The sequence below is a fragment of the Nilaparvata lugens genome, chromosome 4 (assembly GCF_014356525.2).
Source record: "Nilaparvata lugens isolate BPH chromosome 4, ASM1435652v1, whole genome shotgun sequence".
Taxonomy (NCBI): Eukaryota; Metazoa; Arthropoda; class Insecta; order Hemiptera; family Delphacidae; genus Nilaparvata; species Nilaparvata lugens.
Genome location: NC_052507.1, coordinates 38,948,957 through 38,966,541, shown reverse-complemented (window position 1 = coordinate 38,966,541; position 17,585 = coordinate 38,948,957). Strand labels below are relative to the sequence as shown.

The 17,585-nt window shown below is 36.1% G+C and overlaps 1 protein-coding gene across 3 annotated transcripts in view; it reads left to right on the top strand.

Moving 5' to 3' along the window:
- Positions 1-17,585, top strand: part of LOC111048929 (UDP-glucose 4-epimerase) — an 89,499-nt gene that overhangs the window by 38,609 nt on the left and 33,305 nt on the right. The window lies entirely within an intron of this gene.

Sequence of the window (17,585 nt, the reverse complement as noted above, 5' to 3'; positions counted from 1 at the left end):
TCAAAAAAGGGGTATTTTTTAGGGGTTTTCAAAATTATGCAAACCTACCACTTCTACCCTATACAACTAGGATCTTTTCCTAGTAATGATAGAAAGCCACACATCACGTGAATTTATTAACAATATTAATTCTGAACAGAATTCCTTAGGTACCTATTTTTGAATTTAGTAGAGGTGGGAGGTGGAATACACCCAAAAAAAGAAAATCATGTCCTACAGCCAAAATTCAAATTTTCATTATAATACCTTTTCATGGCCTTCCTATCAAAAAATAAACATATTTTGGATGAAATCACCTTACGAGGGTTATGTTCTATGAGAACTTAGATTACAGTTAGATTACGTTAGATTTCAGTTTTTCCTAGTGGGGGGCACACATAAGGATACATCCAGGATCAAAACTTTAAACACTTATAACTGTAATAGTGTGATATTGAGAGGGTATTATTGTAGTTGTTTTTGTGTTTCTTATATTGTTTTTCAGGTTTTTGAACTGAAATGAACTTTGATTCTAACTGTATGTTGAACCCTGCGTTTTTAGTGTGAGAATTGACACTGTCTTGTTTGAATTTGCTAACTTGTTGCTCAGTTGTCAAAATTAAAGCAATTTTCGTGCATTTTCCAAGTGCAGTTTCAATTTCATGTCGAAAAAGCCACTGTATTTGAAAATTGTACAAGCATTGACCTTTTTGCAGCTTTGGCTTTTCCACTGGAAGTTATGCTCAATGCTCGTGGAGGAGGAATAATTTTCAGTGAAAAGGCCACAGTTGGAATTGAGACGTAACTGGGAAAACATGTAACGGTGTGCGAGCCTCGGTCCTCTGATTGGGCCCATTTCCCATTCAGAGAGACAAATTGTTAAGTTTCCAGCTATCAGTAATTTTCATCTAGATTAATAGGAAACCAAATTTTATATAGTTAGTAGGAGTAGAATCAGAAAATTATTTGTGCATGTGAGTTCAAGTATAGTGAGTTTTATTAAAGCGTATGTGAGATTTTCTGAAGAGTCCAAGTTTGAATATTGTTAAAATGGTGAGTGCCAAACTTTTGTTGTTTTTCTTATTAAGCTCAAAATTTAGTTTCATAGAATGACCGAGGCCCAAATTTAAATGCAGCAAGTTAGCAGGTTCCCAAAATGTGTAGATTGAAATTGAATATATTTTTTGTGAATCAATTGCTGAATCACTTTGTTCTGTTTGAAAATTTGATATGTTACCTGACTTTTACTAATTCGTTCTATTTACTTAGAGTTCAATAAACCTGAAGTTAAATTTTATTAGTATTTTTCATTGAAGTTCCTGACTCGTAGTTGCTAGCTGCTAGAATAGGTGACAATTAGTTAATGATGATAATCTGTGTATTTGAATGAACGAATCCACTAAAAGCTCCCAACCAATCAAGGATTCAAATACCGGTAGATGAATTGATAGCAGTAAACTTTAGCAAATATTATATAAAAGAAGAAACAACCCCCCTCCGTTTACATTGGTGGCCAGCGGTGGTATAGTCTGCAAGAATGACTATCGAATCACATGTATTCTTATATATTTTATGTTTTGGAAGAATAATCAAATAGAGAAAAAGATATCTCAGGTTACAGAAATGATGTCAGGTGTGGTGTAGGGTTAAAAATACCTCCATCGGTTACATAACTTTTGACTGAATGATCACATCTCCTTGTACTACAGCTCGTCAAGGCGGTTGAAAATCATGTATCATCTCACCAAAATTTGTTAAAAAAATAGGAAATTTCTCCTTTAGTGTATATTAGCCCATATTTCAATGCATAGAAAAATGACCGATTTCTATATTCAAAACTGTGTGTCTCGGTAACTCAAAATTATACTTGGTCTTTATTTAAAGAAAAGATTCTCCTCTTTTAAGTGAGGTGAATGATTTTTGTAAAAATATAGTCGTAAAGTAAGATACGTTTGATTCAAAAAATCAAGAAATTTTCGATATTTTTCTCATTTTCACAGTCTCGACAGTTTTTCCATATAAACAGTGATGCAAGATCAATTTAAGGCAACTCAGCTTATAGAGCATGAAATTTTCTCTCATTTAAGACCAATCGCAAGTTTCTATCATGTATTGTACTCATTTTAGAGACTCTTTAATAACAGTAAAATCGCAAGAAAAATGAGAAAATAAAGATCATCATTCAATTGGCTGTAACTTTTTAACGGTATTGGAAACAGAAGTATAATTCATGGGAGTGAAAAGAGGAGAAAATTCATCACAACCTCGACTACTTTTTGGATTTTTTATCTGAAGTGTTCCACAAGATACGCAACGTTGCATATGTGAGACTGTAAAAATGGGGGAAATATCACAAATTTCTCGCACATTCAAAGTTGTGTATCTTGTGGAACACTTCAGATAAAAAAATTCCAAAAAGTAGTCCTGTGCGACCAGTCAATTCATTGAAAATTTTATTATCTTCAATATTATATAGAGAATGCTTTTTCTCGATAAATTCAAGGTTCTCGAGATTAAATGGAAATTAAAAAAAAGTACTTGCTCAGATGCCCGTGAGGGGTTGCTAGTCCTCCATCAGGCACCTCCCCAGGTGGCAGATAGGGGAATGCCTCCCAGACATGGGAGGTACTGGTGAAATCAAATAACCGGGGCGGACCAAAAACTAGCAAACCGGCTAACGGCCTCGAAGGCAGATGAGGAGTAATCCCAATGGTGGAGAGGGCGGAAGAGCCTAGGGAGTTAACCCGAGTAAAATCCAGGGTAGGCAACGCTCTGAAAGCTGTGGCGGAAGCAAGTGCCTAGGAGATGGCGACTCCAAACAAAAGACCCTGGTCCTCCAGGTTGGGGGTTGGGCGTGAGGTTAGCAGCCTCACCCTGTAAAAATAAACTCAAGCTTCGAACACAAACAATCAGCCTTGGACTAGGACAGGAAATACGGAAATTATAAATGGACCCCAGACTAATGGAAGGAAATGGAAATGGAAACATACTGTGAAGATAGCATCCTGGAACGTGCAGACACTACTGAAGGCAGGAAAAATGATGGAGGTATACAATGAGATGCAAAAGTTCAATTTGGACATACTAGCCCTGCAAGAAGTGAGATGGAAAGGATCAGGGAGAATTGACAAAAAAGATTTCAGCCTGTACTACAGTGGAAACCCAGAAAAGTCTGGTATGTATGGAACAGCATTCCTGATAAATGCTAATCCAAGGAAAAGTGTGCTAGGTTTTGAACCAATATCAGACAGAGTATGCAGAATAAGAATCAAAGGTCGTTTCTGGAATACATCAATGATCTCAGCCTATGCTCCCACAGAAGAGGCACCAGAAGATGACAAAGTAACCTTCTATGACCAATTAGCAGGTTTATGTGGCAGAATTCCAAAGCATGATATGGTGCTATTACTAGGAGACTTTAATGCAAAGATAGGGAAAGAAGTCTTCCTGGCAGAGGTTGCAGGAAAAAATACCCTTCATGATGAATGCAACGAAAATGGAAGATTGCTTGCTGAGTTTGCTGAGGAACATTCTCTTGTTATTGCCAGCACAAAATTTGAACACAAAAAGATACACTTGGGTACTTGGAAAATGCCAGGAACAAATCTTGTAAACCAGATAGATCATGTTCTTGTCTCAAAACGTCATGCAAGCTCTATAGAGGATGTGAGAACTGCAAGAGGACCAAATTGTGATTCAGATCACTTCATGGTGAGAACAACATTACTTCAGCGATTATCAATGGCAGATAGAGGACCTAAGAAAAATAGATGCAAATGGGATCTAGAGAAACTGACTAATGCAGAAACTAGACAACAATCCGAGAATGCCATGAATAGAGAACTTGATCAAGCATTGAATTGCATTGAACAATATGCTGATGACAGTAATGTTGAGGGATTGTGGAATGGAATGAGACAAGCGATAATACATGTGGCCAAACAGACAGACAATAGGAGAGAAGAGAATCGGAAGATATGCAGAATGGTATGACGAGGAATGTAGAGAAGCAGTACTTAAAAAGAATGAGGCCAGGGCATCAATGATTCAAAGAGAAACTCATCAAAAGTTAGAGACGTATAAAGAGAGAAGGAGAACTGCCAATAAAATTATAAGAAAAGCCAAACGTGAACATATGAAAGGTAAGCTTCAGCATTTAGAAGAATTGAACACCCTAAATGAGACAAGGAAATTCTATAAAGCCCAGAAAGCCATAAGCTTAGGATTCCAACCCAAGGTAAAGGCATGCAAGGACAAAGAGGGTAAGGTGATTATAGAGGAAACTCAAATAATGAGCAGGTGGGCTGAGCACTTCGAGAAAATTGGCACAAGCTCAGACGAATCTCCAGATGTAGACAATTGGGTAGCAAAGTACCATACAGTAGACATGGAAGAAGCAGAACCAAGCCTTGAAGACATAAGAGAAGCCATAGGCAAGTTGAAAAATGGTAAAGCAGCTGGAGAGGACAACATTACTGCTGAAATGTGGAAATATGGAGGAGAAGCTTTGGTAAAGTGGATGCATGAGTTAATCACACTGATATGGAGATCAGAAAAGATGCCACCTGAGTGGAAAAAAGGCCTTATATGCCCCATCTTGAAAAAAGGCGACAAATTGCTTTGTGATAACTATAGGGGTATCACTTTACTAGACATAGCCTATAAAATTTTCACTCGCATACTGACAGTCAAGTTGAACACACTGGCAGAGATAATAATAGACGAATATCAGTGTGGTTTTCGACCTGGCAGAAGTACTACAGACCAAATATTTACCCTGAGACAGATAATAGAGAGATTCTATGAACACAACATAAACCTACACATGCTGTTCATTGATTTCAGGCAGGCTTTTGACAGGGTAAAGAGAGTGGAAGTGCTGGAGGCGCTAGAAGGTTTTGGATTCCCTAGGAAATTAATCAGTCTAGTGAAAATGACCTTGACTGACACAAAAGGCTTAGTGCTAAATGAAGGAAGAGTGGGTAGAGAATTCACTGAAGGCGTAAGATGTCCTATCAGCCTTGCTTTTCAATATAGTTCTCCAGAAAGCAATGGAAAGCATTGACAGAAGAGGCAACATCATGAATAGGATGACACAAGTCCTGGCATATGCGGACGATGTTGTTATAATATCAAGAAACATGAGGTCACTGGAGGAAGTATTTCTACAGGTCAAGGACAAAGCACAGGTTGTAGGCCTGGAAGTGAACAAGGGGAAAACAAAGTATATGGAAATGAGCCCCAGAGGAGTGAGAGAGCAAGAAGCCATCAGAATTGGAGATGACGCGTTCGAAAAGGTTAAAAGCTTCACGTACCTGGGAACTGAGATTAACAGCAGCAATAGAATTTCAACTGAAATAAAACGAAGAATAATGCTTGGAAATCGCGCATACTTTGCGAATAGTAGACTTCTAAAATCAAAACTCCTCACCAGGAGCACAAAAATGAGAATATACACTACTCTGATAAGACCAATTGTCACATACGGCAGTGAAGCATGGACAATTCTTCAAGAAGAAAGCAAAGCTCTGATGGTCTTTGAGAGGAAGATAGTGAGGAGGATATATGGCCCAGTGTATGAGAATGGTGCGTGGAGACTGAGGAAGAACCGAGAAATAGAAACAATTCTGCAAGGCAAGAATATTCTTCGTTTCAGCAAGGCTAGAAGGATAAGCTGGCTGGGACACGTGGCAAGAATGACTGAGAATAGGATGCAAAAAGTCATGTTAAATGAAAATTTAGATGCAGTCAGAAGAAAAGGAAGGCCAAGAGTGCGATGGAAGCAGGATGTAGAGAGGGACCTGAGAGCGTTGGGTGTCAGGGGCTGGAGAAGGAAGGCGGAAGACAGAGATAGTTGGAGGATGATTGTGGAGGAGGCCAAAGCCCACATCGGGCTGTAGCGCCAGGATAAGTAAGTAAAAGTAAAGTAAGTAAGTACTTGTTCAGATGATATCTTTATTCCAAAAACCAAATCATTTGAAGATACATTTTGTTCGACTTGTGTTATTTACTCCTGTAATGTTAAAAAGTAAATACTACCAACAACACAACATCAGTAACAACCTGTTTCAATTTATGATAAATATCGGGGCACCAAGCTCCGCTCTGGAGTACATACAAAGCATATAAAAATTATTACAAAAGAATAAATTATAATAAATATTCATAGTTCATACAGAAAGGTTCTATCTAATCAAAGTGGATTGGGATTAATTCGCAGAGGAATGCAAAAATTTCTCTCACAAAAGCATGTTAAATTCTAATCCTGATTAATTTCACGTGAACCAAATCACAGAAGACCATCTCAAAAAGATAGCTTATCTGATTGGTTCTACTGGAATTAATTAATCAGGATGAAAATTTAACCGGCTTTTGTATAACTGCCACTAAGTACCTGATTGAATTAGATACAAAAGTTCAACAGCTGAGTCATAATTATTTTGTCTCAGTCCCACACACATGCACTCGCTCACTCACTTCCATCATCAACAGACGACGAAATTATAAGCTGTTTTTCCAAGGATGAATAAATTCTTTTAATGTCCTTCAGCGAGTTTCCCCAGGGATGAGAACTAGTGCAATCGAATTTTTTTATTAAAAACCTACTATGTTCTGAATCGTTAGAGCCGTTTTCGAGATCCGGTGAAATACAAACATTTAAAAATCAAAACATCTAAACAGAAATTGCTCGTTTAATAGTATAGGATTTAGAATACCTAAACTTGCCGACATTACATATTGTATGAATAAAATCGTTCCAAATTTGTATGAATGTTCACCAAAGTTGCTAAGCAATATTCTTTTGCAATAAAAGAATATCACTGATATTATTATTATCATTATTATTATTCAACTTTTTATAAGTAACCTTTACATTTAAAAAGCAAAGCCTCCCTCACTTATCTTTAAATATCCTATTAAAATATTTGTCATGTAGTTTTTCCTGATGTAATGTAGTACTTTTTAGTCCTCCCGAACAAGAACGGGTGCACTGCTAGTCTCAAAAATAATATCAAAAAGATACTTTATTTCTATTTTTAAAAAGATAAGAAACGATGGTATATATTTTTACAATATTATGAAAACAGAAAGAATTCCTCACAAGAACAAAGGTAAATAATGTACTTTGGAAGATTAGAATGTAAGATGTGAATTTTATTGTCATACACTGACTAATGTTAAAAACTAAAGGGTTGGGAATTGGGATACTTTGGGGGGCATTACACTTGGATTGGGGGGGGGGGCATGCGCCATTGCCCTTGGGGGGCTGGGCACCCCTGAAGAGTATAAACCTACCTGAGTTCAGATTCACAGGAAGAATAACAAGATTGATGACGCAAAGCAAATGTGGATGGTACAAGGATTGGAAACATTTGTATATGCAATACAATATGGACTGGATTGATCCAGTGACCCAGCCGAGTTTATGGAGAAATGGATGTGAAATTATCATTGAACGGATATGTGACAGATTGATAGAAACTTGGTGGAATGGGGGCTCAACTTCGCAGTTCCACTCAATGTATCAGAGACTGAGAACGTCGCATACAATAGGAAGAGATTATGACGAAAACAAGAGACGTTTTATAAGTATGATATTCAGAGTGAGAGGGTTACCTTTGAATTTCAGGGTAGATAGGAATGACAACAGCTATATATGTTGACTTTGCAATAACAGGGAGATTGAGGACACGTGCACATGCCACTTCTTGGGTCGATGCACAGCACTGGCAGAGCTTCGGTCGCTGGATTATACAAGAGGAAACTATACTTACATACCTGAATGGTGAAAACTGGAGAAGATTGGTGGGCTATATTGACGAGGCTTTGAAGTATCGGGAGCAATTTTTTTTCAATTCAATTCAATTCAGTTTATCTCCAAAAAACATAATACACGAATAAGAAATACAATATACAACATATTTTGGAATCCCCCTACTAGACTATCCATCTGTGTGTAGGGGGGGAGTTCCACTTTATACATAATAAGCTTAATCTGCTCATAGAAGTAAATAATAGAGAATACACTTATATTATGAATGTATTATTAATATTCTGATTATAAAATAGATAATAATTATATTGTGCTGATGTATATTTAAGAATGAGTATGTAGAAATATGTATGTAGGAATAAGTATACTTAATACATTGATTGATTAAAAGAATAAATAAAGAAGAAAAAACAATATTTTATTGAAGACCGCAGTGGCAGGGATTCCAGAGATTCTCAGAAGAGAGAATGAAAGAAAAGCATAAACCAGAAAGCAGAGAAAACTCCTATAATTATTAATAATATGCTATTATTGATATTATTAATTAATAATAATATTATTAATAATATTAATTAAATTAATATTAAAATTAAATATTTTATTAATATTAAATATTTGCTATTATTAATTCTGTGCAGAAAGGCAAAACAGTCAAACCGGTTATATCAATGATAAAATAAATACCAATCAATTGTCTGGAAACCTTGAAGTCGTGTTGGTCACCAAGCATAACGAGATTGGAGTAGTTCTTCTGAAGCTTCCCAACCAATCTGGTACAGCCACCTGTCCACCCTCTTCCTAAACACTACCAAACTAAATGCCTCTGCTTCCCTAATCACCCTGGCACATTTCTGTACAAGATATGGGCCAGGTATGAAGGATTTGTCAATTCAGAGCCGTGAGTTAACTGAGGTATCTCAAAGCTGTAATTGGATCTGTGGCGAGTTGAGTAGCTATGGTTAACTGTTTCTCCCAGAAGTTCAGTTTTGTATTTTTTGATGTGGATCAACAAAGATTTAATGAGAAGTTGTCTAACATTCAGTACGGGAAATTCGATAAACAATTGTATTGTTGGGTATCTAAAGTCTCTCTTTAAAATTGTTTTTATTATTGATCTTTGGGTGACTGCAAGAGGCTCAATGACTGAGGAGGAAGCCCCTCCCCAAGCTAGAATTCCATATAGTATTATAGATTGGACATAGGCAAAGTAAACTTCTTTGCACTGATCCACACTCAGAACATTACTAAGCTCTGAAAATTCATTTACTGTAAGGCTATAATTGTGATCAAACCAGTTCTTTATTTTTGACAAATCAATTGAAGCACTCAAGTAGGCCTCCTCCCAAGTGCTCCCAGTAGACACTAGTGCTGTGTCATCAGCAAACAGATACAACTCACCTTCAACTACTAATTTTGACAGATTGTTGATATAGATTAGGAATAGCAGTGGCCCAAGGGTGCTTCCCTGGACCACCCCATACTCAACATTCTCTTTATCACTATTTTCACCATTTATGCATACTGATTGCTGTCAATTGTGAAAGTAACTCTTAAACCATCGGAGAGAGATATTTTTTATCCCCAATGATTCAATTTTTATTATTAGAATTCTCCTGTCAACTGTATCAAAGGCTTTTGCCAAGTCCAAAAAGGTTATCAGCACTTTTCTTCTTGATTTAATACTACTTGAGATAGCCCTAGACATATTGAAAAGAGTATCAGATGTAATTTTGGACTTTTGAAAACCATACTGTGAGTTGGAGATGAGATTGTACTCATTTAAATACTTAGTCAGTTGTATTTTTATACACTTTTCGATTATTTTAGATAATGTTGCCAACAAAGAAATAATTTGTTCTGTAATTTGGAGAGTATGCCTTTGGGGCCTGATTTATAAATAGGTATTACTCTGGCTGTTTTGAGAGCGCAAGGAAAGTGTCCAACCAGAATGCTTAAATTGACTATATGTAGGATAGGATGTATTAATATGTCAATATTGTTTTTAATCACTCTAGTAGGGATTCCATCACAACCTGGAGCTGATCGCCCTTTCAAACTCTCCACTACCTCCTCCAATTCCTGCCTCGAGACCGGTTGCAGCTGAAATTCAGAGTCCACAGCATGTTCATCATCTCTCACTACTGGTGCATCCTGGGTTATTATAGAATTTGCTAGGTTTGTTCCAACTGTGGCAAAATATTGATTAAATTGGTTGGCAATTTCTTTAGTTTTTTGAGAGTCGATGACTTCACCAGGGCGGGAGAATGCACTAACGGGGAATGATTTACTATTATCTATACGACCTGAGATTTCGTTTATAACTGACCAAAATTTTCTAGGGTTACCAGTCGCTTCTTCAACTTTGTTTTTGTAATAGTTATACTTGGCTCGCTTGATTGCTGAATGTAGCATATTTCTATATTGAGTAAACTCATCTCTAAGGAGATAGTTAAATGGTTGTCTATTGAGTTTTTTTTCTGAGTTTATCACGATGTCGAATAGAATTTACTAGTCTAGCAGTTATCCATGGTTTGAGTTGAGTATTTCTAGATGAAACTTTTACTTCATGTGATTTTTCGGCAATTATGTTTTGTACCGATTCAATGAAAATATATGTTGCATTGTCAACGTTGTTTTGTTCAATGACTCTATTCCAATTGTGACTAGAAAGTGTGTTCCTCACCTTTTTCCAGTCTGTTTTAATAATGACTCTATCTGTATTAAGCGGCTTATGAGTTTTTGTCGATAATATATTCAAGCAAATAGCATAGTGATCGGTAACCGAGGACTGCAGAATAACAGAAGATGCATTGAAGAAACGCGGAAGCTTGACAAAAAAGTGGTCAATACAGGTGCCGCTGGCCGGCCGTGTAATCTTGTCAATACAGGGCACAAATCCTGCGTCACTCAAAATATCGATATAATGCTCCTCAACAGAGCCAGGGGCGACATTCAACGTGTCGCAATTGAAATCACCTGCCAGAATTCGGACGACTCCTGGCGATTGTTCATTGCAATATACGTTTAACGCGTTTATGAATGTAGTTAGATTAGTGCTGGGGCTTCGGTAGACAGCCAGAATTTCTCATGCCGCCCCCGCCCAGGTAAAGGTGAGGGAGATACAGGTGGCCAGACCGCCCAGTACCAGTTCATTGCAAGTGACTGGAAGTCCTTCATCGATGTAGACCACTAACCCATCGCTCTGGTTCAGACTATTGAATGATCTAAAAGAATGGTAACCTGAAATGTTAATTGGATGGCTGTCGTCGTTAAGCCATGCCTCAGTTAATATTATGCAGTTAAACTTATGCCCTAATCCCTGTAATACTGTTAAAAATTCGTCAAAGTAACGTCTATAACTACGTATGTTCTGATGAATGACCGAGAAGCCCATGCCACTGCCGTTTCCCATAGAATCTATATTACTAAATTTACCATGCAAGACAAATATATCAGCACACTCTGTGCATCTTATTAGAGATACATCAAGTTCATCAAACGATTCTCTTATCATCCACCTTCTAGTGCCTTATGATCAGCATCCCAACGTGACAGCCGTTATTTATAGTAATTATTATAGTAAAAATCTGGTGTGGCGCACACACATAACTTTCCTTGCCATTATGAAAATTGATCAACTGACGCTAGTGTTCCCGCGCATCTCGAGTCCACTTTTCTAAGATCTGAGCCAGCTGGTGACAGGACAATAACGCTGGAGACACACGAAGTCTGCTATCTCTTCATAGTGAATGATTTAATAGAATCAACAGTTGCCAACAGTTTGCAATTGAATAATCTTATTTTCTCTAATTTCGAGCTTATTTTCAATTTTAGGTGAAAATGTTACTGAACATTAATTGTAGAGATTTTCATGCTCAATCTTTTCCAATTGAAATTTTTTGTTTAAATTGTATCTGAAGCCTGATAATTGAAAATCTAAAATCAAAGTTTGCATAGATGGTGCAGTGCTCCTGAAATTTTTACAGATATGGGACTTAAGGCAGTTGATAGAGCTTATCAATGACTTTTCTAGGTATGAAATGATCAAAATCGTTGGAGCCGTTTTCGAGAAAATCGCGAAAACCCCTGTTTTTGACAACATTTTCGCCATTTTAGCCGCCATCTTGAATCGCATTTGATCGAAATTGTTCGTGTCGGATCCTTATAGTGTAAGGACCTTAAGTTCCAAATTTCAAGTCATTCCGTTAATTGGGAGATGAGATATCGTGTACACAGACGCACATACACTCATACACACACACACACACACACACACACACACACACACACACACACACACACACACACACACACACACATACAGACCAATACCTAAAAACCACTTTTTTGGACTCAGGGGACCTTGAAACGTATAGAAATATAGAAACTGGGGTACCTTAATTTTTTTCGGAAAGCAATACTTTCCTTACCTATGGTAATAGGGCAAGGAAAGTAAAAATGTAACTATTTCGTTTCACTAATGTAACATGTTAAAGCAGGAGAGGAAGGAAAGCGTTACTACTATTTTTATGTTTTTCTTTTAGAAGACAATAACCCATTTATGAAAAAAAAATTATGTTGAACAAAATAGAGTGAAGGCTTGAATAGGTCAGTGGTCTGATAAAATAAAGCCCAAGCCCAGATTGCGAACTTGACTCGGAAGCAATTTCAAGGTGCAATGCAAGATGCATTGCACAACAGAGACTAAGTTCGACTATGTTAATTAGTTTTAAAATATCAAAATTTAAAATTTTTAGTTAAGTCATTAGTTTTGAAGTGTAAATTGGACTTTTTGAAGTGAAAAGTGAAATCTAACCTCCTTTTTTGAGACTTTTATTTCTAAAAATTTGGGAGAAGACAGTTTTGGGCTATGCCTGTTGTCTTTTCCCAATCATATTTTAATTATGATTGTGATTGTGAATAAAATAATTAAAATAAAATGTTTACCTATTCATCATAACAACATAAACATAATTTCAGCTATGTCCTATGTTAAGATAAACAAATTTACGATGCATAAGTTTAAGACAAGTTTGGTATTATATGTGTGGCATAGAAAAAAAATAAAAAAATATGTATAGCCTATCAGAAACTAATGGAATTACGATATTATTCATGGTTATCAATTCATCCATTTGTGGAATTTGAACCTACAATATTGGTGAAACACAGTAAGCTTAGTAATCTTAATTGAGCTGTGGTAGCACCAGTGAGGATAGAAAGAGAGCTACTCTCTGGGTAGCATCAGTAAGTGCTTACATTGCTATTCATTCACATAATGATATGATATTATTTGCATCCTAACTAAGCGTTTTATAATCAAGTTCAAGTCACCAACTATATAACAGCAGTGTGAGAGCGTTCAACTGCAGGCTACATATGAATATATATATATATATATATATATTATATATATATATATATATATTATATATATATATATATTATATATATATAAGCTGTATATGCTGTATTGTATTATTGAAGCTAAATTGCCTACTGGGTTCAGAATTACTTTGAGTAATTCTACTGTAGGAACGTGGGAAACTATTCATGAGAGATTGATATAAAATAATATTGTATCTGTCTGCCATAGATAGATGGCGCTACACTTCTTAATGATAGTATATAGAGGAATATCGACAATAATGCAATTACTATGACCTAGAATTGTGTGAGTAAGTTATTGTTTGAATATTACGAACATTGGAAAATTGAAGGTCCCTTATAAGATCATAATATCGTATATTTTAGTAAATTCAAGCTCGGAAAAACAAACCACGTCTAGTTCCGTATCTTCTCCAATCTACGATTCTCAGATTGCCGCTATTTAGTAGTCGCAACAACTAAGTAGAAACAACTCTCTTTATCCAAAAGTAGCTTTTCTATATTAATGTACTTATAGTGTAGCCTAATAACTGGACGATTCACTTCTATTTTGTTATAAAAAAGTCATATAGTTGAAGATATTAAGGATGATTATAGATATTAGAATATATATAATATATATATATAATATATATATATATATATATATATAATATATATATATACTAGCTGTACCCTGCCACGCTTTGCAGTGGCACATTGTGATTGAATGTTTATTTTTTTTTCTGTGGCCCCCACTATATATAAAATATGTGTTGGGAAACCACAAATATTATGCTTGTTAAATAAATTATGAACATCTGTGTTATGTGAGCTGTTAAATCTGGTTTATTGTGCAATTACAAAACTAAAATGAAAAAAGCAAAATTTTTAGAAAAAAGAAATTAAAATGAGTAAATGAATACCTATATATAAAATAGAAAATTATTGATGGAAAATAATTAGATTCTAAAAGAAAAAAATATTTGAGAATAGTCTCTTAAAAAGGATGATAAAAAATGAATTAATAATATTCATAATATCTAGTTTGTAATAAGGTCTTCACTATAATTTATTCTATTTCAATTATCCAAGTTTTGTTTTTGCTTTAAATATATTAACCAGTACCATTTCCTTGATGTCCATTGGCAGCCTGTTGTAAATCTTCGGTCCTAAGTATGTGACTGTTCTCTGGGCGGCAGTTGTTGTCATCCTGGGGACTGCTAGATCAATATTCCTCCTTTGCGTGCTGTGGGTGTGGTCCATGTTGAGAAAGAACTGCGGGTTTTTCCTGATGAATGTGAGTAATTTGTGAATGTAAATTTGTCGGATGCTCAGTAGTTGGAGCTCTTCATATAGAGAATCTGAAGGGTAGAGTGGATGTTTCTGTCCCATTATTCTGAGGATGAGTTTCTGGACTTTAAAAACAGGATTGATATGGCAGAAATACGTAGCTCCCCATGCCAGGATTCCATATCTTGCTATTGACTCTACCAATGCGTGATATACAATTTTTAACGTATCCAGTGTGAGTATCTGTCGGAGTTGAATGAAACTGTAAACCAGTTTCCTGAGTTTTGTTGTTGCTGTATGATGTGTTTGTCCCACCAAAGTAAGTCGTCTATTATAACTCCTAAATATTTTATATTATCTGTTCGTTCTACTGATGGACAATTGCAGTCTATGCGATTTATTTTGCAGTGATGTAACTTGATTGTATTTCGTACAGGTTTTTTGGAGTCCGTCAGTGAAAATGCTAGAAATTTAGTTTTTGATGAATTGAGAGTCAGGATATTACTGTGGAGCCAAAGTGTAATTTTTTCCATGCCTAATTCAGCGGTTATGAAAGTCTCGTTCCAGTTGTTGCCTTGAAATATCACAGCTGTGTCGTCGGCAAAGACAATAATCTTGCCACCAATGTCGAGTGAGCACAACTCATTGGCAAAGATGAGGTACAGTATCGGACCAAGAACTGTTCCTTGTGGCACGCCGAATTTTACAGGAAGGCCTTCTTCTGCACTCAGATTTTCCCTATTCTCACTCTCTGTTTGCGAATGGTTGAGAAATGAGAAAAAACAAAGAATACATTTCATATAAGTTTAATTTTGCAATACTTGTTTATATACAATATTTTTTGTTTTTCTACTGTCTGCGTAAATATAAAGACTATCTGGTTTGCCGACTCGGGAACACGCAACATACAGTTGTCCATGTGAAAAGCAATCCACATCTAAATCTAGACCACACAATTCTAAAGATAGACTAATATATTATTATAATCTATCCTTCATTTTGTTTATATGATCAAATAACCAGCTGACTACTAAAATATTAGCCTACTTTGTATTTTAGCATGCAACACAGCCCAGATCGTATTATCAACAACACCGTTGTCAAATGCCGGTATGTTAGTAGAAAAGAGATAAGAATTTTTTTTATTTCTCGTGTTTATGATAGAAGGAAACATAGCATGAATATGAAATAGAAATAAGATATTGAAACTATAAGATAAGCCGATCAGCTTATGAACTAAGGTTTGGAGGATTATGAAACATTGACAATTGAGAAAATATGATACACAAATGCAAGAATAAAAGCCTCAATAATTATTATTCATTACAAGATTGATTTACATCGATAAGATTATACTCACACTATCGACTGAATCGCCAATTGATTGTAGCACGGTACCGGTATCGATCCATTCACTGATTGAAATTACTACAATATTAACACAAGTAACACGATTATTTGCACTGAAACACGAATTTATTATCGAAAAAAAGCATCGGTATGCTTTCTTTGTTCTGAATTGCGAAAGTAATTGAAATCCAATAATTGTACCGGAAAACATACGGTAATCAAGAGTGTAGTTTACCGGTACTCTATATCTCACGAACCTGTTGAAGCTGCGTTTTGAAACATGCGCGCTATCTAGCGGTCAGATTTTGCACTTTGATTGCAGCAGCGCTCAGCTCAAATCTGGCCAAAAATGGCCAAAGTTTCACCCTCCCCCCGGGCCACCCTGCGAGCCCGGTCAATTTTTTTTTTTAATCGACTTATTTTCGCGAGCTGACCCGAATGTGAAGTCAAAAATCGGAAAAATCCATAACAAAAAGTTAAAAATTTTCGGGCGAGCGTAGCGCCCCTGAAAATTGTAAAAAGTAGATAAAAACCATCCTTGATGCGGATTTTATATCATGTTAAAATTTCAACTCAATCGGTCCAGTACTTTTGGAGTTTTTGCATTACACACAAACCAACATAACATTTTATATATATAGATATATATAGCCTAATAATTAGACTATCAGATAAAACCAAGATATTTGAGTTCATAACTTGAAGGATGAAAAAAAAAACAAAACAAATAGAGTTCTTATCTTAGGTGAGAGTATAACATAATCTAAATGTCCAGTCCCAGTTTAACTGTATAGAAATTATTATTGTTGTACTCATCCTCAGACCGAGGCGTCGACGCTGACGTTGACCGTCTCATCTGTCGTGAAGTTCTCCATCTGCTGAATAGTTTTGATAAGCGTGATTGGTGCTCCGGACTCTGCAGACTTCTTGACGTATATTCTGCAATCCCTTGTCCATGCAGCTGCAAGTTTTTTCTCGCGGACGAGACGTTTCGCGTTTCCCAGGATGAATTTGTTGGTTGGGGAAAGATGCTCGTTGACGTACACAGAGGTTGGGGGCCAGTTGATGGATAGCGAAGCAGCTGTCAGTTTCTTGCGATTGGCCCGTGCAGCTCCTATCCACGAAGACTTGTAGTCTCTAGATATGAACTTGACAATTATGGGTGGATTGGGACGTTCGTTAGTCACGCCTAAGCGGTGCACGGTTGAAATAAAGTTTATGTTGTAGTTGACATCAATAACGGCAGCGATTCTGTCCAACAAACCATATAAATCTTCACCTCGGTTGTAAGGGACACCTGTAATTTCTATGTTGTCTTTCCTGCTAAACTGTTCCATATCTTTGATTTTGTCATCAAGAAGATGAAACAGAAACTACACAAACTTGTATTGATCATATTTTTCTCAAGACTAATAATAATGATATAAATGAACAATCTTTTGTTAATGTATTAAAAACATCAATTACAGATCACTTTTCGACTACTTTACACATCCATCTATCAAATAACAGACAGGCGAAACAAAAAAGTAGCTTTCCTATAATTGATTATGCACTACTGACTAAACGCATCGAAGACGATGACTGGGGGTTCTTGTACTCTAATGATGACGTCGGTATTGATTCATTGACGGAATTGTTTGTGGAGGGACTTAGGTGTCATATAGAGAATTCTACAAAGATAAAATCTATTCCACATAAAAAACGAGCCTTAAAGCCTTGGATTACACCGGGTCTTATCAAGTCAATAAATGTAAGGGATTCAATGAAATTAAAACTAATTAAACAGCCATATAACACTTTATTAAAAAACAAGTTTAAA